Below are 24,692 nucleotides of genomic sequence, written 5' to 3' on the forward strand. Positions count from 1 at the left end.
AGATACTCTGTTTTAAAAACCACTTGGGAGGGCTTTGGATAGTAGTGCTTAATAAACTTTAATGTCCATCAGCATCACCTGAGTATCTTGTTAAACTGCAGATTCTTATTCGATAGGGCAGGTGGGGCCTGAGAATCTGCATTTCTAGCAAGCTCCCAGGTAATGCCAATGCTGATGCAGCTTGGTTACAAGCATTAGAATGTTATTTAAACCAGTGTTTCCGAAAGTGCAGTCTTGTAACCATATGACTTCAGAAGTCCTCTCCAACCCTGATTTGGGGGCAGATGATTAATAAAGAGGTAAGGTCATTATTAGCAGAATTTTGCAGGCACAACTTCAAATTTAAAAAAAAAAAAATGGGGGAGGGTATGTTGGTATCTTCTAGTATCCCCAAGTGATACTTTGAGAGGTAACTAATTTTGCCCAATTTTAAAGAATACATTTCACTTTCATTAGAAAAGAATTAAAAAATGATGCTTTTACTCCAAGCTTGGTTAGTAACTGAAACCAAATGTGTCCTGATGAATGAATGAATGAATATGTGCTCAGCATTAAAAAATGCAGTTACTTATGATTTCAGTATACAATAGCTAACAGAGAAGTAGGACAAGATAAACTATAGCTATAAAGTAACTTTTCCCAGTGATTTGTGTTACAAAATCATTTGTCTTCAAAGGTGGTGGGAGAAGACTCCCAAAGCCAGGTGTGCAGTCTTCAATGACGGGCTTTTCAATGCAGGGTTTTGGATTATTCTCCCAGCCCTGAAATTTCACCTCCCAACCACCCCATCTGGGTCATAAAATTCCTTCAATGCTTTGAAAGTTTCTTTCTTGTTCATATTTTGCTCAGCACCCTACTTATCTCATAAATTTGGGCTTTTAATCAGTTCAAAGTCCTATGTGATGTCTTTCCTGGAGAAGTATGCTAATATCTGAACAGAGACCTTCCTCAAATTTTAAAGCCTTCTTAGGTTTCTCTCCCAGAGTAAATAAACCCACAACCAGTTTCCTGTCTTTCCTCCTGAAGGAGGAAGTCCCCCTTCCAAAGGGTTTATTTACTATTTTATAGTTCGCCTAAAAGTCACTAGTAACATTCCATCTGGCTTACAAAAGCCCTTTTTTCAAGCTACTTATTACATCAGTTTATTCTGAATGAACCCAGGTTATTCTGCTCCTTGAGATGTATCATTTCCTGTTTGTTAATTCCTCTCGCTATTTTTAAAAGAAAAAAAATGAGTTAGCTTGAGAGTAAACAGATGTGCATATATCAAAACTCAACATTAAAGTATTGGAAATGTTCCCGATTTCCACAGTATGTGATGATACTTACGTTACCATCCATCAGAATATTCTCTAAAGTCAAATTACAAATATGATGCAAAATTTTGGGGTATCTTATAATTATTATTACGAATACACCAGTACATGTGATATATATTTTTTATTCAATCATATAATCCTAGATTTACTTCCAAATACTAGCTAAATTAATCCTCTAGGCAAAGGGAGTCAATTCATTTCCTAGTAAAATTAACGCTGAAAGTTTTTTACCTCTACTACAGCTTTGCTGATTTAATCAATAATTAATATCCCAATGCCATCCCTTGTCCTGGGCACTGAAGATACACAAGTGAAGAAGAAAAACAGTTTACAATCTAGAAGAGAGACAGAAATTAGCAAGTAGTTGTTATTACTATTAAGTAATACTACTTAGTGTTATTACTATATAAGTAGGAATTCAATTACAAGTGTGGTCTGACAAGGCACTGACCCGGGTGGGGGGAGGACAGGGAGCTTCTCAGAGGAATTTGAGAAAAGTCACAGAGAACTCCTCTGAGACGGAGTGAACCAGACGAAATCAGGGTGGAAATGAAAAGCATTCCAGGCAGAGGAAACAGCACTTGCGAAGATTCTGAAGTGAAAATGCAAACAGTTCAGCAGAAGAAATAAGGCTGCCGACAATAGCAGCAAGCGTGGAAATGGGAACAGGTAATATTTGTCACATGCCTACTACATGGATGAACTCACACCCCCCTCACAGCAGTGCTGGGATGGGCCTGTTATTCTAATTCTGTAAATGAGGAAACTCAGAGGTGTAGAGAATTTAACTTTGTCCAAGGTCTCAAAGCTAGGTGTCAAGACAGGGTTAGGGCCAGGCAGCTGGCTGCCAGGCTCTCTATTCTGAACCCGTAAGCTATCCGAGCTTCCCACGAGCCAGATCAACTTGGAGCTTTTCCTCATCGCCCAGATCCATTCCATCAATTTTCGTTTCTCACAGAATAACATCGTGAAATATAGATGCGCTGGAATAGCTTCAGTCTTGAAGAATTAAGACTGAATTTATCAACTCCCAGAGTCTTGACAAATGTATGGTTCCTAGGCTGGAACCTATTTCATTAGGAAACATTACATAGAATTTTTTCATTACAAAAACATAAACAGAAGCCCAAATGTTAATATAACAAATGCCCATGAACCCATTAAGGATAACCACATCTCCTCAGCAATTCTTCTTTAATGGAGATTTATGTTCCCTTCCCTACTGTGTTCCTCTTCTCTGAAAGGCAACCATGATCACAAATTTATCTACTTTTTACTCACACACATGTACCCACACACGTGTATTCATAAACATTATGTGGTATATGATATTGTTTAAAGTAATATTTAACATTTACATAACAAATTTGTATTATTCTGAAATTTGCGTTTTTCACTCCACACTTCTGGTTTTGAGGTCCATCCATATTGATGCGTAAAGGTCTTGTTCATTCTTTTTAAGTTCTGTAGAGTATCCTATCAACCAAATATATCACAAAGCTTTCTATTCCCTACCAGCAGACATTTAGGTTATTTTCAGAGAACTGCTAATCTAAATGTCATTTTGGAGCCAAATCTTTTTTTTCCAATCTAGAAAAAGCAGTTTACTAAGACAGTTTACAAATTGCTAGAAATACTTTAAAATTGAAATTTCGCTTTTACATAGTCTTTCTTCTAAAACATAAACTTTGATCATTCAAGTTGTTTAAAACTACCTAGATATTTAAAATACCATGACTCTCTGAAAACAGAAAGTTAATAGTATTTTAAATAAGAAAATACATTTATAGGTAAGGTGAATCTATAATCATCCTTTTGAAAAGAAAACACCCTGAAGAAAATGTAGATGCTGAAAATAGTCTTCTTACAGTCACTTTCTTTTTCTGATAACCACACTGACTAGGCAGAAAAGTCAGAGGGTTTGAGCAAATAGATAAACAAACCAAAGATTTCTCTGGAATGCTTTGTTCAGTGTTTTGGCCAGAAAATAATCCAAGGAACAACCCCACAGAAAGATAACCAAATTTCTCTATAGAATTGAGGGATTAGGAAGTGCCTACTATGTGCCAGAGTCAGTGCTGAATAAAGTGGACAATTAAACAATAAAATGCCAGGTCTTTTACCCTGAAGTCTTTAGACCCATAAACAGCGTGACGATACACAATCATCTATTTACATTAATGGAAATTTTTAGCTCAAGGACATTGTAACAAGGTTTATTATCCAGCATAAACTGAAGTCAAGTCTACAAATAAGTGAAGACTCTTCTCCTTTAACATCATTTTCTATGAAGAAGAATCTGAGAAAACCTCAAAAGGCAGATGTTTTAAAATACAGATGAATGTGTACTAATGGCTGCATCTTTACACTATAAAACAACCTAGTCTCAGGAACTCCCTGTTGGTCCAGCAGTTAGGACTTGGCGTTTTCACTGCCATGGCCCTGGTTGGGGAACTAAGATCCCTAAAGACACAGCCCGGCCAAAAACAAAACAAAACCTAGTCTAGAAGGAGCAAAAGGAAATGCGAAAAAAGGCATTCTCTGAAGGGAAGGGGAAGAACCGTCTCTTCTCCTAACAGATTTCCAAAGAAGTGTACACCATCCTTAAGAAGGTAAATAGAAAAAGAAATCTGAGTTTCCAATGAAGGAAGTAACTCCAGCGCACCGGAGATTACAATGGAATCAGACTTTTCAACTCCATAGTCACAATTAGCTCAATGTTTTAGCACATTCCATAGGTGAGAGTCAAAGAGACAGCACATCTTCTAGATCCCTGGTCTCCAGCCCAAGAAATCCCCCTGGGCTTAGGAAAACCTACCCAGGCTTCAGGAGGCAGCTCTGAACTCAACTGAAAATCATCCTACCAGTAGTTCAGTGAAATAACTGCCAAGCAAATGGAGCAGCTCCATCACCCATCTGTCCATCTATCCGTCCATCTGTCCCACACAGACACACATCCCCCATCCATCACATGGCACAAGATCTCAGGGAACAAGGACTGTCTGAGAGCACAGATGCTCTAAAGGCAAGTCCTTAAAAACACAGACAATTAAACATACCAAACATAACCTTTGCCTCATTCTAACCTCGTAACTATAGCTTCAAAGTGCACTATTTTATTATTTTTCAATTAACTAATATGTATATTGTAGAGAATACATAGAGAGAAGCCTAAAACATGCACCTTTTTTGCATTCCCCCTCAAAGGGCAAAATGTACTGTATGAACAGAAACTAGAAGTTGAGAGAGTCTTAGCAAGAGAATAAGGAATCACCAATAGGCCAGGAACCAAAAGTAGAAACAGTTAAACTTTTGAAACTTCCCCAAGTTTGTGATATTTTAAAATGCCTGAAGACTTCCCCAGTAGTTACTAGCAGTAAGCCGTGGCTTCCGAACAGGAAACAGGGGCAGTGAGGAGGCCCGCGCACTACGTAACCACTCTAGGCTACACACACAGAAGGTGAAGAGACAGTCTGTGCTAAAAGCATTTAAAACAAAAGCCACCAGCAAGTCCCTAGGATCTGAAGCGAGGGTACAAAAGAAGAACAAAGAAAGTGGCCTAAGTCTGTGAAGTCACCCTGAGGACGACGCAACAGTCCAAGCCTTACCATTCCCCTCACACTCAGAAACTCAGCCCAGAAGAAGAAATAGATAAGTTACTGTCAGGCAGTTTAAAACCAATCCTTTGCTGAAGAAAAAAGTACGCTGTCATCGAAGATGCTCTTCCTCGTTCCTTATCACTAACTAAAACCTAACTGTTGGGCTGCTTCTTGATCGGAGGGCTTTATTTTCTGAAATGAGAACTGGCCTTTTATTCGCCCAAGTACAACAAAATGAAACCTTCATTTACAGCATGCCATACTGCTTGAAACAGGGATTTCATTTAAAGAATAAAGTTCAATTTTTTTTCCTATCAAAGATGATTCTGGATCAGAGGAGCTGGGGACAACTAGACGGAGGGGGTGGCTCCGTCTGGGTCTGGGAGGCTGGATGAAGGACACCTCAGCAGAGACCCAGAGAGGCAATGGCGGGAACGCACAGAGGGCTGATTTACAAAGCTTGGTCTGGGGCATGTCAGGAAACCGAACTGATTCAGTCTGAAAACACCAGGGAAGAGCAGAGTGAAGAAATAAAGAAAAAGCCATAAAACAGTAACGGAACCTCGTCTTCCACATCACAGACTTGGAGCAACCAGGGGCAAGACAGGGCACTCTGTGAGCTAGTCCAGACAGGAGCAGCTTGGAAAGGATGTAGCCAGCGCAGTTCCAGAACCAAGGATCCAGTGCGCTCGGGGGGACAGAGAGAAGAGGGGTCAGAGCACCAGGCCCACCACAGACGCTCTGTATTCATTTTCCAGGGCGATAACCACAACGTGCCACAAACAGGGTGGCTTACAATGACAGAAGTGTATTATCTCACAGTTCTGGAAGCTAGAAGTCCAGAATTCAATGTGGGCAGGGCCATGCTCCCTCTGAAACCTGTAGGGGAGAAACCTTCCCTGCCTCTTTCTAGTTTCTGGTGGTTTGCTAGCATTCCTTGGCAGTCCCTGGCTTAAAGATGCATCACTCCAATCCACTGTCTTCACACAGATGCTTCACGTAGTGCTCTCCCTGTGTCTGTCTTCACACAGATGCTCCTTATAAGGACACCAGTCACACTGGACTAGGGGGTCCATCCTACTCCAGCATGACCTGATCTGAACTAACGACATGTGCAATGACCCTATTTTCAAATGAGATCACATTCTGAGGTACTGGGAGTTAGAACGGCAACATGTTTTTTTGGGAAAGACAAGTCAACTCATAACACCCTTTTTGATGCCCAGTCCTTACTCAAAGCCAGAGGGACTCTGATGCTCTAGAGCCATTCAGAGGATCTGGGTGCTAATTCAAATTAAAGGGAAAGAAGGAAAAAAAAAAACCTACCCTATGGTGGTGAAAGTCAGAATAGTGGTAACATTTAAGGAGGGGCGCAGTGACTGGGTGCACTTGCACTCCTGGAGAGCATGTAATGTTTTAACTCTTCATTTGGAGGCAGGTTACATGGGTGTGTTCACTGGGAGGAAACATATTGAACTATCCTTATATGGTTTGTGTACTCCTCTGTATGTCCAGTATATTTCCATAATAACTTTACTTCAAAAAAAAATTAGGGAAATTGGAGCTGTCCAAGAAGTAGAGGTGTTGGCAGGCTGGGTAGAACCTCAGAAAAAGGTGTTACCTGGGAGAAGTCCCAACCCAAGAGTCAGCTACTCAGCCCTGCTGGTTCAGATTCCAGTGGCCAGTTTACCTGAGATGTTCAACTCCCAGGAGCTGGTGTATAAAATATAAATGGAAATGCCAAGGTAATTCACTTATAATGAGAAAAACATAAGGGCCAAGGAGTACATAATATTTGACCTGGAAGATGGACAACTTCCAGAGGCAAATCCCTGGGTGATGAAAAAAGTTGTCTGATAATCACAGACCCAAAATAAGAGTACACTCTTCCCTCAACAATGCTGGAAATGTGCTAAGACACTTTTTGTTCTGCCCTCTGTTTTCCTAGCCTCCTTGAGGACCTCTCCCACACATTCCATTTTCAGACTAATTACAGCTCAAGTAAACGCCAGTGTTTCTTCTTTCACATCTTACTCTCCTCTGGGAATTTTACACTCTTGCGGTTAGAGAGTTTCTGGTCCTATTGCTTAATTCCTAAGCAAGAGATAGCAATACCAAAAGGCAGAGTTAAAATACACTGGACACCACTCAGACTTGGTAGAAAACATATTTCTATAATAAAAACACGTAAGATTTTCTAGAATTAAATATAACTCAGACATTTAACATCAGATATTGGCATAAGCTCTAAATAATATACTGATGTGTCAAAAATTGAATGATGTCTTAAAAATGAGAGTGGGGAGGAGGAGAGGGGTTAAAAAAAAGGGGGGGGAGTGGGGGGGGGGAAGAAGCCAAACATTAACTGCAATGCAAACAAAATAAAATCAAATATTGATCATTGTACATACAAATTATCAAGCATATAATTATAGGAGATGAAGCTGTGGCTTTCTTGGGTGTGAAATGTATCAGGGAGGTAGTGAAAGTCTCAAGACTGACTTTGTAATGGTCCTCTGGACTATTCTCCTTGGATGTCTCTGTCCTGTTGAAGCCCCTCTCTACTCTCAAAGTTCGTATAGAAACCCAGGCTTCAGAAGTATCAAATGATACTTCACATTTCTTTTTTTTTTCTTTTCTTTTCTGCTGCACCACTCGTGGCTTGCAGGATCTCAGTTCCCCAACCAGGGATTGAACACGGGCCACGGCAGTGAAAGGCCAGAATCCTAAGCACTAGACCACCAGGGAACTCCCTCACACTTCTATCTTTCAAACACTTAGCTTATTAAAAACGAGAGCACTGATATCAATTATATATTACAGTTCACTAATGTTTTCATCATTTTCTTATGAAAACAGCAAATGCAAGAGCTATATTCCATGCCACATGTAAAATTCAAATCCAACTTTAATAGCAACGTGCAGAATTTGACTATGTTATAAACTGTCTATGTAGACCTCCCGCCTCAAGTGCATATCCTTATAGGGAGATGTAAACACATAGGCCATGGGTCTCTGAGTCTAATTGAGCTGACTCCTACATTCTCTTCTGCATCATCTCCCAAAATGCTTGATTTTGAACATTACGCTCTACGAGCACCAAACTTTGCACAGTTCTCCATCCTACTCAACACTGTTTCATGCCTCAGAGCCTTGGGTCATGCTGTTCCTGCTACCTAGAATGTTCCCTCCCATCCTCTGCCCTCCCCGCCAAAAACTGGAATTGTCTAGTGGGATTCTGCTCTTCAAGGAACACTTCATTTTCTACCTTTACCCTGAGTTTGGATGAGAACAGAGGAGCTCCTAAGAAAGGAAGCATATGTAAAGCTGTTTCAAGAATACAGAAATTATAACTATCATATTTTTTAAACTATAGAAAAAGATGAAAAGATGTTAATTTTTTAATGGACATTTGAATAGGGTAGTTTTTACTTCTTAACCCTAGTGTATTCTGGAAAACTCACAGTGCTATTCAACCAACAGACTTGCATCCCCCAACTCCACCTGAAGCCTGTGTGTGTGCAGGCACCCAGGGATCTCTGTATTATAAACAGCACTGCGCCTGACACGATAGGTGCCCAAATATTTTTTGCTGTTCCCTGAAAAATAATTAAAGAAATAAAACAACATGAGTAGATTAATGGAGTCCAAAGTGAAGTCAGGTTCTAAGAGAACACAGATTGGAGAAAAAAATTAGAGCTAGGGAAGGCCAAACAGAAAAACTTTTTGGAGAAAGTCAAATTTTAACTATTCGAGGAAGAATATAGTACTAGCTACAATAATAGAGTAATAATAATAACAATGTAACAACATTGATTAAATGTTTGATATTTGGCAGGCAGTATGCTGAACTATTTATGTGTTTTCTTTTTAATTATCATAATTACTGTGATGTAGGCATTATTTCAAGTTTATAGATAAAGAAGTTAGGCAATGTGTTTGGACTTCCCCGGTGGCGCAGTGATTAAGAATCCACCTGCCAATGCAAGGGACACGGGTTTGATCCCTGGTCCAGGAAGATCCCACATGCTGCAGAGTAACTAAGCCCATGTGCCACAACTACTGAGCCTGTGCTCTAGAGCCCGCGAGCTGCAACTATTGAGCCCTCAAGCCACAACTACTGAAGCCCATGCGCCTAAAGCCCATGCTCCACAAGAGAAGCCACTGCAATGAGAAGCCCGAGTACGGCAACAAAGAGTAGCCCCTGCTTGCTGCAACTAGAGAAAGCCCACACACAGCAACGAAGACCCAACACAGCCAATAAATAAATTAATTAATTAAAAAAAAAAGAAGTTAGGCAACATGTTCAGAGTCATGTAATTATTAGCTGTGAAACTGGAAAACGAAGGCAGGTTATCATCTGGCTTGGATGGGGGGGTGGTGGTGGAAGGAGAAAGGCATTAAAGTGTCAAAAGACCCTTGTAAGCTGCAGCACCAGAAGGCTTGCAGTGACTGCAGGTGCAAATGGGAGAGTAAAAAGGAAATTAGCAACAGGAGATGGGAGGGAACTTCAGAGATTTGTGGAAGAAATTCTCTGGATTTTTGAACAGGGAAAAATTTCCATAATAAAAACCACACTTGCTATTATAAAAGGTGTGTCGACAGGAATATGGGTGGTCATAGGTGGAGAACTTGGGTAGAAGCTTTTTATAAGAATATGGTTATATTACTTATGGTTAAAGTATTAGAGCCCTACACACCAACTGTAAAATAGGGGGGTGTTTTTCTTTTTTTGCAATAGGTGTGCCAGTTTTGTCCTTCAAGAAAATTCAGCGCCTGCAAAACATTTACAGGTACTTCATGATCAGAAATTACACATATCCCTTAACATCCTGCTTAAGAAAAAAATCCAATTATTTCTAATTTAATTGTAGCACAGCTGGGATCAAACAAGAGTGATTAGCTAACTTACTTTGACATTTACTTGAAGAATTGGCTCCAAATATCAAAACTATCTTGACAGCAATATTCTTTATCTCACAAAGATCATTTACATTTACAACAGAGAGTTCCTTTAACTTGCAGAGTCTGTCAATTAAATAAAATTATAAATTAAATTAAATTAGTTGCCATTGCTGAAAGGCAGTTGAAAATTCAGGTGAAATCCCTGGATTATCCTCTTATTGCTCTTGTCTAAATGCAACTGGATAACCCATTTCTCAATTTTTAAGTGCAGTTTTATAAATTATATTAACTTTATTACATTAAAATAATTATATATTACATTATCTACTCTTATAGTAGCTTTATATTATCCATAAAAAGCCAGGGAATTAAAACAAATCTGATCTTTTATTCTTTGGCTCTATGCTGAACACAGAAAATGCACATATTCCCTTATCTTTGCCTCCTCTATCCCTTAATACATGAAGGACTCTCACATTCTAAAGGGTTGCACAGATTTTAATAAAAGCATTTCATTTTATTTCATTATATTTTATATTGTATTATTTTATTTTTATATATTATATATTTTATTATTTTAAAAAAAGCAGCACCTTCTATGGTGCTGGCCTAAACATTTGCAATAGAATATTTCCTAACACGAAAACTCCTCTAAGCTGTCAGAAGCAGTGAGCTGACAACGTCTCTAAGGACTAAAACCTGATGGGGTGGGGGGAGGGAGACTCTATACAACCAGCTCAGCTGCAAGACAGGAAGGCTTTGTTTATATAGCAGCATGTCCTGGAGGGACAGGAAAAAAGACAAATCTAAAAAGTAGAATCTTCAAATATTTAGAATTTTTGAAATATGTTTACAGAATATCTCTATTAATCAGGAAGTTGCCCTCTTGCAGACACTGTTCTTCGTGAGAAACTCTGTCAGCATGAGTCTCAGCAAGGGCTCACAGCTGGGCCCCTCTCCGTTCCCTCTGCCAGGCAGGGACTCCTCCCAGCCCTGGCAATCTTGACGAGGAGAGCTTTTTATCCCCAGGGCATTTGTTTGCGTCTCCAGCTAGGTTAAATGATACACAACAGAAACCTAAGAAACATCATATTAAGCACTGGAACTCAAGCAGTGCAAATCTCTGCTTACTAAAGGGCATGAAGTCATGTGAGATGCTGGGATATTAAAGAGGGAAATGATTTTGTTATCCATGCTCTCCACACACATTTCTTCACTAATGTAACCACAAACGCAACTAACTGACTAAGCCATCTCAAATTATCATAAATTATGAATTATGAAACTGTTCTGAAAGTTTACTGTAAAACAAACGAGACTATCTGTCTGATAATATTCCCACACTGGTTTCTTACATGTCAGCCTAAGTACACTATATCATTTTCAAAAAGAAGACGTTTCAAAACCAGAAAGGTTTTAATTACTATAGACAAATCCACAGGAATGAATTCACCTTTCACCTGTCTTCTCCAACCTGTTAAGTTTCTAAGATGACAAACTGATGATCCTAATAGTTTTAAAGATGAATCCTAAGAGTTATAACGATGTTACAGCTGAGCTAATATATTCACACTGTGAGTTAACCCATGGACACGGATGGAGACATCTGGCAAATGTCTGCTCTATCTATAAAGCTCTGGACACCACAACCAGGTACAGAGGACACAGAGGTGAACAAGACAAGACATAATCACTGCCCTCTCAAATAGAAACGTGTTCCAGATTTTATGCCACTACCTCAGTCAGAAAGAAACAGACACAAAAGCTGAAAGTGAGTTGAGTTATATATATATCAGCAAAGTATGTAAATTAATAAATGAGCAGGGCATCTGGCTAAATGATCTCAAAAACAATTTTCTCTCTAAAGAGTGTACCAAAGCTTCCCCAGAGAGTTAGGTACTGGCAATAATGAGCTTTCATGGAATCAAAGAATAACTGATACTAGGAGATATAGACTGGGACATAAACTTTCATGATTTAAGCACTACTCTAAGACTGACAAGATCATCTACAGAGAACAACAGAAATCACATTTCTAAGGTATAGTATAGTCCCATGGCAACTATGAGGGTGAGTTAAAAATTATCCACACTCTGGCTGTAGAATTTATAGAAGTTTTAATATAGCCGGAATACGGACAATTTTTGACTCACCCTCATATTATAAGAATCCTGTACATTTCCTCTGAAACTGTACCTCCTATAACAGTCTGTGTAGCCTGGGGAAAAGGGAGCGGGTGTTCTGGAAAAGGCAAGACCTTCCTGTCATATACAATATCTTCTTTAGGGACAATTTATTGTCTTGTAAAAGATACCTACTGTGACTGATTTGACTAAATAATTAATTTTTAGTATCTATAGTTTCAGATGTCATCAGCCAATCCAGAGACTTTGAGACAACTAGATATTCAGTAATGGAGAGAGACTGAGAAATCAGAGCTAGTGATGGAGAGTTTCATGCTTGAAATTGAAACTGAGTAAATGTTTTTATTTCAGAGGATAAGAGGAACACTGTCTACAGTGCCCTGAGCCCTGCTTTTCTGTGTGGATATGCCCGTGCCCTGACCAGGGCAAAGAAGGGGAAATCAGTGATGGCCAATTAATGGGGAGAAGAAAAACTGAGAGTCAAAATGTGGGTGTGAGAGAGACAGAGACAGAAAGGAAAGCGCATTACCCACCAGGTGAAAACTGAGTCTCTAATGCAAAGTCTCCAGGGGCTGCCCATTCTAATTAAAACACAATTCAAATTCCTTTCTAAGACTTGAAGGCTTCACATAAGCTGTCTTGCGCCCTGACTTCATCTCCTCCTATCCTGCCTTTTTGCACTCTTCTCCATCTACAAGTTCTCCAGACATCCCAAATTCATTTATGCCTCAGGGCCTTTGCAGCTGCTGTTCCCTCTGCCTAGAAAGCTCTTCCTTCTGCTCTTCACTTGACTGGCTCCTTCTCATCATTCACATCTCACTTCAAATATCCCCCCCTCACAACAGCTCTCTGACTGCCCTAAACTGGCTTCCCTCATGCCCTGTCGGGCACACCCCCACACTGCATTGTCTTTGTAATAATCTATCTGAAAAATGTTTTTCCATTTATTTGTATCTGGTTTATTGATTCCATTTCCCACAGAAACATGAGCTCTATAAGAGTGGGGGCTTCATCTGTTTTGTTCAAAGCTGCATGTTCTACCTAGAACATCTCCTATTACACGGTGCGTATGCAGTAAATACTGGTTAAATCTCAAGTCTCCCTATATTAGATGACTGCAGAAAGTCACCCAAGAGCCACTACAAAACCACTCTCTGCTCCCCTGTTGCCCCATCAAAGCATAGTGACCAAGACTCACAGCTCCACCAATTCTGGACCTGCTTCCACAGCCCACGAAGGTGAGAGTAATGCTGCATCCTTTGGGGAAATCTCCAGCTTCCTTGCCATTTCCTCATCTGGAGGCCTTATTCCCTCATTTCCCACAGACCTTTCCATTCCCAACCACATAAAAAGTAATCAACGTTTAAAAAATTCTTCAGAGACCAGCATTACTCTATGCTACTGGATGCGATGATGCCATTGGCACCCTGTGTTTCAGGCATCAGGGAAGGCAGAAGAAGAGATCCTCTTCACCCAGCTTTCCCGTGTTTATAAGAAAATCTCCTAAGGGTCGGGTGCTTTCCTTCCCCTTTTTCCTAATGGTCCAGGAATAGGAAAGTCCTGATCAGATGCAGAAAGTTGTGGCAGTAAATGGTAAGCTGGCCATTCTTCCTTAGATGACCAAAAGATCTCCAAAAAAAGAAAAAATGAATGCGAGGAAAAGACTCAGATCCGATTGCTGCTCACTCTCTTTTACTCTCACAACCTCACCCCCAGAATATTATCGCTTCTTAGCCTGACAGTATGTGCAGCCAAGTTCCTGACCAAGCCTGGGACACTCCCACTGATTCACTCACTATCAGGGGAAAGAATGCCTGCTACCCCATGATGGTGAGGGAACTGTGCTTCTAACACCCTGACATGGAACCATAGATAGTTTTTCTACTGAAACACTGTAATGTCTGATGCACACATCCTGTTCCACACATCAAGCTCACTCCAAATTAAATGCTTTTTATTTTTAACTTATCAGGGTTCAACTGGAAATTGTGGTGTGTACTGTTATCCACTGTGGTTGGGATAAACAGGAGAGAGAGATTCATTTCAACTGTGAGGGTGGGGCTACAGCCCTGGGAAGACTTCTTCCAGGCAAGAAGGATGAGTGAAAATACACATATATTCAGGATGAAAAGATCTTTCAGAACATAAGGCAATGGAGATAACATGACCCTGTGAACCTGGCCAGACACAGCATACCCAACGGGCATGTCAAAGATGTGGAGAAGACAGAAGATAACTAACTGCTGAAAGTCTGAAAACTATTCAAAGGAAAGACAAAGTATGCAGAGCACCTGCTCAAGAAGCCAAGCCTGAGGGGTAATTAAGAAGGTGTGTGGTGTATTCAGAAATTCTCCAAGGCAAAGGAGAAAGATATGCAAATGAATGGAAGAATTTGTGAGGAATGTTTGCTACAGAGGCTCCCTGCAATGGTGTAAGGCAGAGGTCAAGTAACCTTCCTGTGATCCAAGTCAACCTTGGGCAGTCTCAGTTTTTTTTAACTATAAAATAAGGTTAAGCATTCCTGTCTCATAGGGTGGTTGGAAAGATTTTAAAAAATAGCATAGGGGAACTCAATGAAGATCACAGTGGGGACCACCCAAATTTTGTGCTTTCCTCAACTCCTTGATAAGCATCACCTAGAATGCACTTAAACAGGTCTCCAGTCCTAATCTGAATGGAATCACAAATTTCCATGAAAGCCAAGTGGTTAGCAGATGAGCTTATCAGAGAAACATGGGAAGCATTATTTCACTGCTCCCATAATATTCCACATGATATGGAACATAGAAACATCTCCAACAGAAGAAAATGGCTGCCACTAATATCTGGAATGAGAAAACTTGAAAATTACAATTTTCACAAAAGATGATAGGCTGATTTTTTTTTAATGCTATGTCTCCTAATGGCATTCTTCTGCCAAAGTCTATTCCTTTCTGAGCCCCAAATATCTGTATTGCTTTGGGTAATAAGAACAAATTGAGTATTTCCAACAAATCTACTGAAATACAATCAAAATAGCAACCTGGTTTTATTGCACCAATATACAGAGACACAGTACAATCTGGGACTGTGACAATTAGGGAAGCACCTTCGTAAAAATATTGCTCAAGAGAAGCCCCATGAGCAACTAATGAAGACATCCTCTCCCCTACCCTTCACGATTAAGGTCAGCTGGAAGCCAGAACAGGAAAACACAGTTTCTAAAAAATGCTCTCTCCTCATAAAGCAAAGTTCCATTATCTAAAGTGCCTCCGAAACAATTAGCCGTATTCAGAGACAACAAAGTAGATAACAATGTAACAGTAGCTCTTTGCAGATCTTGGTATTAAAAGCAGTCGCAGGTGAGACGAAAAGAAAGCGAAAAACAAATCAGTTTACAAATGTCAAATCAGCATGCTTTCAAACGGAAAATAACCTGCCAGCCTGACAAGATCCTCCCAAATATTCAACATCTCCATATAAATAAAAAGATAGTTTCATGGTCTGCAGCCGGGAGACAAAGTTTTAAGACCGCTAAGTCAAATATCCAAGCTAGCCTTGTAAAAGCGGCTATCGGAGACCAGAAGATTAGTGTGAACTTAGGGCCAGAGGGTGACGAGCTTCTGGCAGACCGGCGGTTTCCTTAACTATACCTCGGGCGGAGTTCCCCTTAAAGCCTATGTGTTTTTTGTTTTTTTTTGTTTTTTTTTTTTTTTGTTTTTTTTTTTTTTTTGAGTTTAGAAACTGCGGTTTATGTAGTTTCTGATATGCTGGCATTCAAGATGTTTTTCTTATCACCACTCCCAAGCACCGTTTTTTAAACACCATCTTTAAACAGCAACCTTCCCAACCCCTGTCCCCAACCTCTCTCCTCGCCCTTCTACCGTAGACCCTCCCCAAAAAGGTGCTTTGGGTTTGTTCTTAGTTTCTGAAAATCGCTTTTTATAGGGCATACGAGGGGCTGAGATCGCCAAGCAGCTAGGAAACAGTCGTCCTCAAAACCACAAGTTTCTTCTCCCTACCCCCTAAACTGATGGCAGCCCAGTCCCCGAAATGTTCTCACCGCCACCCTTTCCTCCAAATTGCCTCGCAGCTGGTTTTGTTAGGTCTAGTTCCACCGTGGCGGGAGGAAGGGTTTCTCGCAAAATTTTCTAAGGTGAAAAGGGAGAACCTTCCAGACCTCTCGCCTCTGCTCGCGTACAGACCCTTTTACAAGCAAACAATAGTGAGCGCGGAGCCCATCACCCCGTCGGCCTCTCCAGCGCTCAAGCGTCCAGCGCCCCTGCCGCCCTTCCAGGGAGAGCACCAGGGTCCGAGCGCCCCCGACCCCCTAAAGCCGGGGGGTGCAGGGCGAGCGCACTCAGGCTCCTGGGGGGGGGGGGTATCCGTGGAGGCGCGCCCCCCGACCCCGATCCTCAGCGGCAGCAAAGCCCGCGAATCTCCCCGCACCCCTAACCTCCCTTCCCGGGCGATGCCAACACGCAGCGAACGCAGCCGGCCGGAAAGTTACCCGCTGAGGCCCAGGCGCGAAGACCGCAGAGGCGCGCCGGTCTCCGGGGCCGAGGGCCCGCTGCTCTCGGCTCGCCCGCCGCCGCTCGCTCCAGCCGGCTGCTGCCTCTCCCGTGGCGCCTTGAAGCATCGAGCCGCCGAAGCGCGCGGCCGGCGGTAACTGGAGGAAGGTGGCGGGGCTCAGGGGCGGCGCGAAGGATTCAGTCTCCTCGGAGCCGGCGGGGAAGCAGGGAAGGGCGCGGCGGCGCCGCCGCCCGGAGTCCGGGGTGCCCGCCGGCGCGTGCGCTGCCCGCCGCGCCCGGGTCCCAATCCCCGGCGAAGGCGCCGAACGCCCCCGGAGCCGCGGGGAAGCTCCTCCCGCTCGGCGGCGGGCGCCAGATGCGTGGTGGCCGAGACCGCCCCCGAGTTCGCGGAGGAAGGTGCCGTGCGGAGGGAGCGGGTGGGGTTCCCGGTCCCCCGGCCGGCGAGGCGGCAGCGCGGCGAGCCCCTACCTTTCCAGCTGGGCGGGCACCAGCCGCGCGCCCTCTCCGGGCGTCCGGGACAGGAAAATCACCACGAAGGGAGGGCCGGGGAGAGCGGCGGGTGGCTTCGGGACAAGGTAGGAGGATCAAGTTCCGCAGCCAAGAAGACATTCCCATCCCGCCCCGGTTTGTTTGCAAAGCTGCAGGGGCGAAAGTGGGGGGCGGCTCGGTTGCTTCCTCCTTCCCGCCGGGCTGGCAGGCGGCAGAAGTAAACACTTTTGCTTGGCGCTTGGGGGACTTCTGTGACAAGAGGCGGGGCAGGCGGTTTGGTCCCCAGCAGAAAGGGAGAAGGTGTTCAGAGAGACCAGAATTCCTGGGCTCTGCCCTTCAAGGACAAATGTGTTAGTGCTCTTTATCTTTTGGAGGAAACGCTACTTTAGGGAGAAGAACCAAGGTGAGACGTGCATTTTCTTTTTTTATTAAAGTACGTCTTCCTTGAGAAAAGGGTATACTAATATGTCTTCATACTTGGATAGCTGCGAATACTTTTTAAATTTCAGGGTTTGTGAAATAAATCACATGCCAACAAATGACCCCAGAGAGAAGAGCCACAGACTTGGGTGCAGTTCAAAGTGAGTAATGTGTCAGGCACTGAAACCAAGTCCTTCATCTGTGATGGACCTTCTGGTATTTGTGTTAATTTTAACAACAGCCCTAGGAGGCAGCACTTGTTATTTTCCCAGTTGTACTATCAGAAAACCCAGAGGGTTCAGAAAATTTCTATCCCTTTTACAAATTGCCTTTGAAGTAACCCACACAGATTTTGTACTTTTAAAGGTGGTTCCTGAGGCATCAGAGCGGTGAAAGATGTTCAGAGAATTTGTCTATCTGGGCCCATTCTTCTTGGGGTTACCTTGATGTTTCAGATTCTCCTGAGTTTATTACCCTTCTCTTGTTAATGATTTCAGAATTAAAGCAATGGATACCTCCTCCCCTCTGGCTTTCCTAGGATTTTTGAATCTGCAAAGTCATGTGCTTAAGGGGGAAGCAATCCACTGTTCTTTCAGGACATTTGTGCTTCCTCATAGTCAGTAGTGGCCAAGAAGGCACAGTTCACCCTAACCTAGTTCAAATTCCACCTCCTCCTCTGGCCCGCTGTGTGACCTTGAGCAAGTGACTTAATCTCAGTATACTTCCTTTTGGCCACCTGTAAAGTGAGGTAGTACAACATATCCTCAGGGGTTGTTTGGAGGATTGAAAATAGATGATAACAAAGAATTCTTGGCATAGTGCTTATAGCAACAACAAAAAAAACTTCAATCCAGGGAGTAGGAATATTAACTGCAGTCCTTTCCCACCATGAGTCAGCTACCCTCCGTGTATCACATCTGTTCTGTTAGGGGAAACACGGACTGAAACCACCTGTCCTGGCCAGGTAAAGACGATAACAATTTGCATGTTATTTTATGACAGGAGATCCTGGTAAGGACCACGGAACTAACAAGTCACCACCAACCGAAGAATACGGGAAAGGTCAAAAGGAGACAGTAGACGCCAGTCCATCTGTCCTACCAACCTTCCAGAATCCTCCTCGCTGAAACCATCTTGGCTGAGCAACGCGTGCACCACCAGAAAGGACCCTGAGTCAGAACGACTGGCCAGAGACAACCCAGAAACTAACCCCATTACTTATGAAACCCGAGACTGCGAGCCTCGTGGCAGAGCACTTGTGGGTTCCCTTACCCTCCTGCTCTCCGCCTGAGCACCACTTCCCAATAAAGTCTCTTGTTTTGTCAGCACGTGTGTCTCCTCTGGCAATTCATTTCCAAGTGTTAGACAAGAGCCCACTCTCGGGCCCTGGAAGGGGTCCCCCTTCCTGCAACAGTTCCTTTCATTCATCCTGCAAACCAGAATAATCTCATCCTAGAAAGGATAAAATGGGGTTAGAAGTTTAAGTAATGTGCCCAAGGTCACACCACCTGTTCTAGAGCTGCGATTCAAATGAAAGTGCCTGGAACCAAAATCAGTTTTCTTTCCTGTAGTCATACCACTAACTATCTGGGGCAAGGGCTTTCGACATGTAAAAGTTTTTTGTTTTTTTTAATGCAGGATACATTATTGCATGGGCACATGATTGCAACTACGGGAAAATTTTAAACTCTTGTGAACCGTGATAAAGAATTAAGCAGGGTGAATTTGCAGCCCTCTCGGCAATAGTATTTTTGGTAGTTTTTTTTTGGGGGGGGGGGTTCACAATGTAAATATAATTAACTCAACCTTTGTGTAGAAGATTTATTATGACAAGCTGGGAGGGGAAGGGCCAGGAAGTAGGAGAGAACTATTGGGACATGCAGGGTTTTTTAAGATCCCTGAAATCGTAAAAATTAGGCATTGCACACGTAGGGCTGGCCCTGTTTGCTAGGTTTGTTTTTTGATTATGGATGGTGCAATCTCTTTGAATTAAGATCACGTTGTTTCATGGGACCCGTCCCTGAGTATCCAGGGACAGGTGAAAGCCAGGTTCCCCACACTACCCTGGGATGCCGCTCAGCACTCTGTAGAACTGCAGTCTAGAGCAAAGTTAAAAAAAGGAGTGTTTCCTCTTCAACATAAATCACAGGAAGATCTTTTTTGATCCACCTCCTAGAGTAATGGAAATAACAACAAAAATAAATAAGTGGGACCTAATGAAACTTCAAAGCTTCTGCACAGCAAAGGAAACTATAAGCAAGACGAAAAGACAACCCTCAGAATGGGAGAAAATGTTTGCAAATGAATCAACAAAGGATTAATCTCCAAAATATATAAACAGTTCATGCAGCTCCATATCAAAAAAACAAACAACCCAATCAAAAAATGGGCAGAAGACCTAAATACGCATTTCTCCAAAGAAGGCATACGGATGGCCAAGAGGCACATGAAAAGCTGCTCAACATCACTAATTATTAGAGAAATGCAAATCAAAACGACAATGAAGTATCACTTCACACCAGTTAGAATGGGCATCATCAGAAAATCTAGAAACAGTAAATGCTGGAGAGGGTGTGGAGAAAAGGGAACACTCTTGCACTGTTGGTGGGAATGTAAATTGATACAGCCACTATGGAGAACAGTATGGAGGTTCCTTGAAAACTAAAAATAGAGTTACCATATGACCCAGCAATCCCACTATTGGGCACATACCCAGAGAACACCATAATTCAAAGACACATGCACTCCAATGTTCAGTGCAGCACTATTTACAATAGCCAGGGCATGGAAGCAACCTAAATGTCCATCAACAGAGGAATGGATAAAGAAGATGTGGCACATCTATACAATGGAATATTACTCAGCTGTAAAAAGGAGTGAAATTGGGACATTTGTAGAGACATGGATGGACCTAGAGACTGTCATACAGAGTGAAATGAGTCAGAAAGAGAAAAACAAATATTGTATATTAATACATATATGCAGAATATAGAAAAATGGTACAAATCAACCAGTTTGCAAGGCAGAAATAGAGACACAGATGTAGAGAACAAACATATGGACACCAAACGGGGAAAGTGAGGGTGTTGGGCGGGGGGGGGGAATGAATTGGGAGATTCGGATTTCCATGTATACATTACTGATAAGAAAAAAAAATCAAATTTTACACTTCAAAAAACAAAAAAGTAGTGTTTCTTCCTCACCCCAATATATGGCCTGCCTTCCAAATTCTCAGGCCCTGTCCCAAGTATAGGCTACAGGCTTTCTTGTCATGAGTGATGTAGGACTGTCTTCTCCATGCAGAAGAGACCTACTTGTAGGGGTGTGCTCGATAAACCCCAGGACTGGAGATAGCTACAGTGACAAGAGGCTACTTTCACACCATATCCCCTTATAAGTTAATAATAATTTTAAAAAAAGTTTTCTTAACATTCTCAAGGCTCGGAAGATTCAGTCTTAAGCAATATCTGGCTCAAGACTGAACTTGACCAAAGCTAATCCTTTTTACATATAATCCTTCCTCCAACTCTAGGTAAAGATCCTGCCAGCCCTGTCTTCTAGCTGTCTTGTGGTTTTATCTCCTGCAAGCAATTATTTAAAGAACATGTGCAGGGACTTCCCTGGCAGTCCAGTGGTTAAAACTCCATGTTTCCACTGCAGAGGCCATGGGTTTGATCCCTGGTCGGAGAACTAAGATCCCAAACACCGTGTGGTGTGGCCAAAAAAATAAAAAATCAAGGACATGTGCATCTCAAAAATAATAAGCCAGTGTGTAAGGAGTCTAAATCCTAACTTAGAGCTATGACTCTGCGTACAGGGTAGAAAAACTATTGCTTTCGCAAATGGCAGTTTAGTACTCTCTAGCAGAGCCCTAACCTCTCCAACATCTCCATTCAAGAGCAAGGTCTCAGCTATATGTGTGCATATGTATATAACCATTGTGTTGTTTTCCCTAGTATTGTGAGTGCATGAAAAAGGAATTCACCTACCAGAAAGCTTATTTGCCACTTCATAAATGATAGTGTCTCCTTATTCTCCTAGTCCTGTCAAGGTCTCAGAGGTCTTAGTGGCCCAGTAGTTGTCAGGAACTGCATTTACTCTCCTTCCACAAGCTGGAGGGGGAAGGAAGGGAGAGGGTGGAACTGGGGTTTAGCATGTTCTAAGCACATGAGCATGTCAATATCTATATTGTGGGAGCCATAATTAAGACAACTGATGGAAAACAATTGCAGGATTATTAAAAAGGGTTAATATCCAGAATATATAAAGAATTCCTATGGATCAATAAAAAAGACAACCTATTTAAAACTAGGACAGAGGCCATAAGCAAGCAATTCACTGAAGAAGTACAAATAGTCTACAAACATGTTCAAAAATTTTAGTGTCTTTTTTACAGTAACACTGTGTAAGAAAAACTAGACAGAAATGAGAAATCAGATTGACAAAAACTAAAAAGACTAAAGAGCAAATTAGTGAGTTTCCAGCAAAGGTGGCAAGGAAGCTATTCAAGGAAGTGTAAAGTACTACCTCCTTTTTAGAAGGCAGTTTTGTGGTTGCTAAAGCTCCTTGACTTTACTCCCTGGAAGACAGTTTTGTCCTAAAGCCAAGTGATCTAGGAATGAGGACCAGGAGGGAAAGGAGCTGAAATCTCTTAGCTGACTCCTAGTTACCCCATCAATGAAGAGGGTGGCCCTTCTGGTTGCTAGGCAGCTCCCTGAACAGACCACCAGATGGTAGGACACCTCCAGGAGTTGGGGGGTGGGGCAGTGTACAAAACTGCTGTATCCTGGAGCAGCTTGCTCAGAGCTCTTATTCAATCCTGAGAAATGTCAGAAGCCTGGACCACTGTGCCAGCTGATGTGCCACTTCCCAGGAAAGGAGGGAGATATCTTACCCTCCCCCTCTGTCTGTGGAGATGCTTTCCTAATTTCCAGTCCAGTGCCTGATAATTCAGGCAAAATATACATGTCACTTTACTGGGTGCACTCAGCCCATTAATTATACTTAACATTTTTAACTAACACCTTCCCCTCATCATAACTGGCTTACAGAGCTGAACTTATGCTACTTCACTTCGTGGGAGTGTTGTTATAGGATGGATCCCTAAAAGTGGAATTGCTAGGCAAAATATACGTAAAGCTACACTCAAACAATTAACTACTTTATATTTTCATTTTCAAAGATTCATACTTAAAAAAAAAAAAGAAAGAAGAGAAAAAACTATTTTCCATAGCACTCCTGAAGCAGAGTGCAAGGGGCAGTCATTACAGTAGGCTGTGAGCAGCACAAAGGCTTCTCTGCATTTCCCAAACTCCAGTCTGCTGTAAAAGCATGTACCTTTCAAATCAGCAATTCCATTTTTTAGGATTCCATCCTGCAGAAATAATTACACAGGAACACAAAAATATATATGGGGATGGTCACAGCAGCATTGCCTGTAATGTTTAAAAACAGGAAAATAAAGCCCACAAATACAAAATGACTAATTAGATGATGGCAGTATATCCTAGTAATGAGTGCAAAGCTATTATAAATATGTATATACATACACTAATATGATGACAGCTACAGTATATTGGCTTTATGCATTCATAAAACGCATATGGTATGACTCATTTATATCAAGTGGAACAATAAAGGACCACTGATATGTGTGTATATATTTGTAAGTGTATAAGAAAATGTGCTGAAGGCTACACACCAAAATGTTGACAGAGATTTCTTTCAGAATTATAGGGGCAGAGAAAGAAAGGGAAGAGGATTTTTGCTGCTTATCTAAATGTTTCTAACTTGAAGTATTTATAATGTATGTGAGTAACATTTGTAATTTTTAAAAAGACACTAACAAAGTTATTTTTACATGTTTGGGAAAAGAGTTTAAAAAATCCAAAATAAAAACGCATCAGTGTTTAGGTACAAATTTGAGCTCTCTAACTTGGTGATTCCCTACCTGTGTGCTTTTTATTCTAAACAATGCACTTTTCCAATCAATAGAGATCAAATAGAAATATTGGACGAAAACAAAACAAAACCCTTAAGCCCATATTGAAAGAACAAGAAGAAAACCTATGTGAATCTTGTTTTTATTTTGCAGTGGAAAAAAAACTAGGCATGAAAGAAACTTGAAGAAAAAGGTTAATACATTCGACTTCATAAAAATGTAGAGTTTCTAAAGGCAAAACACACCAAGCTAGGAAAAAATACTTGCAGCACGTAGTAAATGGTTACTTATTACACCAAGAGCTCTTAGGGGGGCAAAAAAACCCCAAGAATTTAATAGAAAAATAGGCAAACTACATGGACAAACTGCTCTCTGAAGAGAAAAATAAACATTACTTAATTAAACAAATATGTATGCCTACTATGTGCCAGGCAGTGTTCTAAGCAGGTATATAGCAGTGAAGGAAACAGACAATAATTTCTGACCCTGTGGAGCTTACATTCTCATAAATTTGAAATGTCTTGACTTCACTAATCAAATTTAAAGTTATGTATCATTTGCCCTTATTGGCAAAAATCATGATTATTAAAGCTTAGTGTGGAGATATAAGTACTTTCCTGTGCTTTTGGTGGGAATGCAAAAACCTCCAGGTTTTTCTGGGGGATATTTTAACAAAATCAATTATAATTTTAAACATTTATATACTTTGTTGCAGAAATTCCACTGATAGAAACGTCTGTTGTAGATATCCTTGCACAGTTATACAAAGTTGTGTTTAAGAATTGCCATTTAGATATTGCTTATAACTGAGAGAGACCATGACTCGAACAGCCATTGGTAAGGGATTGGAGTAACAGGGTTCACATATACTGTAGATTTCTGTATAGTCACTAAAACCATGACTTAGTCCTATATCTAATGACTTGGAATAATGTCCAAGATATTATTAAATTTAAACAGCAAGTTGCAAAACAGGTTGCCTAGTAGGATTCTGTTATTGTTAAAGATATATAATGGAAATAGTGATAGTTATAATACAGCTTATGTTAGTACACAAACAGAAAGTATCTGATGGAATACACACCAGCCGTGAACATTAGCTTCCTCTGGAGGATGCATTCATAGAAGGACTTCCCTTTCTAAATTCATCTCTGACTTTCACAATAAGCACCTATTTATTTGCAACCAAAACAAACAAACAAAAAACACAAAAAAAGGGTAGAAATTTCAAAACATTTTATGTTTTAAGAATTTTTACCTGCAGTTGCTTAGAAACATATCAAACTGGACTTCGATTGCTGGGGAGTGGTGGAGGTGTCAGTGGTTTTTCTGAGAAGTAAAAGCTCTGTTATAAATGATAAAGG

The 24,692-nt window shown here is 41.4% G+C and overlaps 1 protein-coding gene across 5 annotated transcripts in view; it reads right to left on the reverse strand.

Moving 5' to 3' along the window:
• ST3GAL6 (ST3 beta-galactoside alpha-2,3-sialyltransferase 6) overlaps window positions 1-17,027 on the reverse strand; it is a 70,996-nt gene extending 53,969 nt beyond the window's left edge. For 4 of the 5 annotated variants that reach the window (XM_057696256.1, XM_057696258.1, XM_057696254.1 and 1 more), the window contains exon 1: window positions 16,947-17,027. The gene's annotated coding sequence lies outside the window, so the exon portion shown is untranslated. The remainder of the gene's footprint in view (window positions 1-16,946) is intronic. The other variant, XM_057696253.1, reaches the window with a different exon arrangement.
• Between the last annotated feature and the right edge of the window lie 7,665 nt (window positions 17,028-24,692).

This window comes from Hippopotamus amphibius, chromosome 10 (assembly GCF_030028045.1).
Source record: "Hippopotamus amphibius kiboko isolate mHipAmp2 chromosome 10, mHipAmp2.hap2, whole genome shotgun sequence".
Classification (NCBI taxonomy): Eukaryota; Metazoa; Chordata; class Mammalia; order Artiodactyla; family Hippopotamidae; genus Hippopotamus; species Hippopotamus amphibius.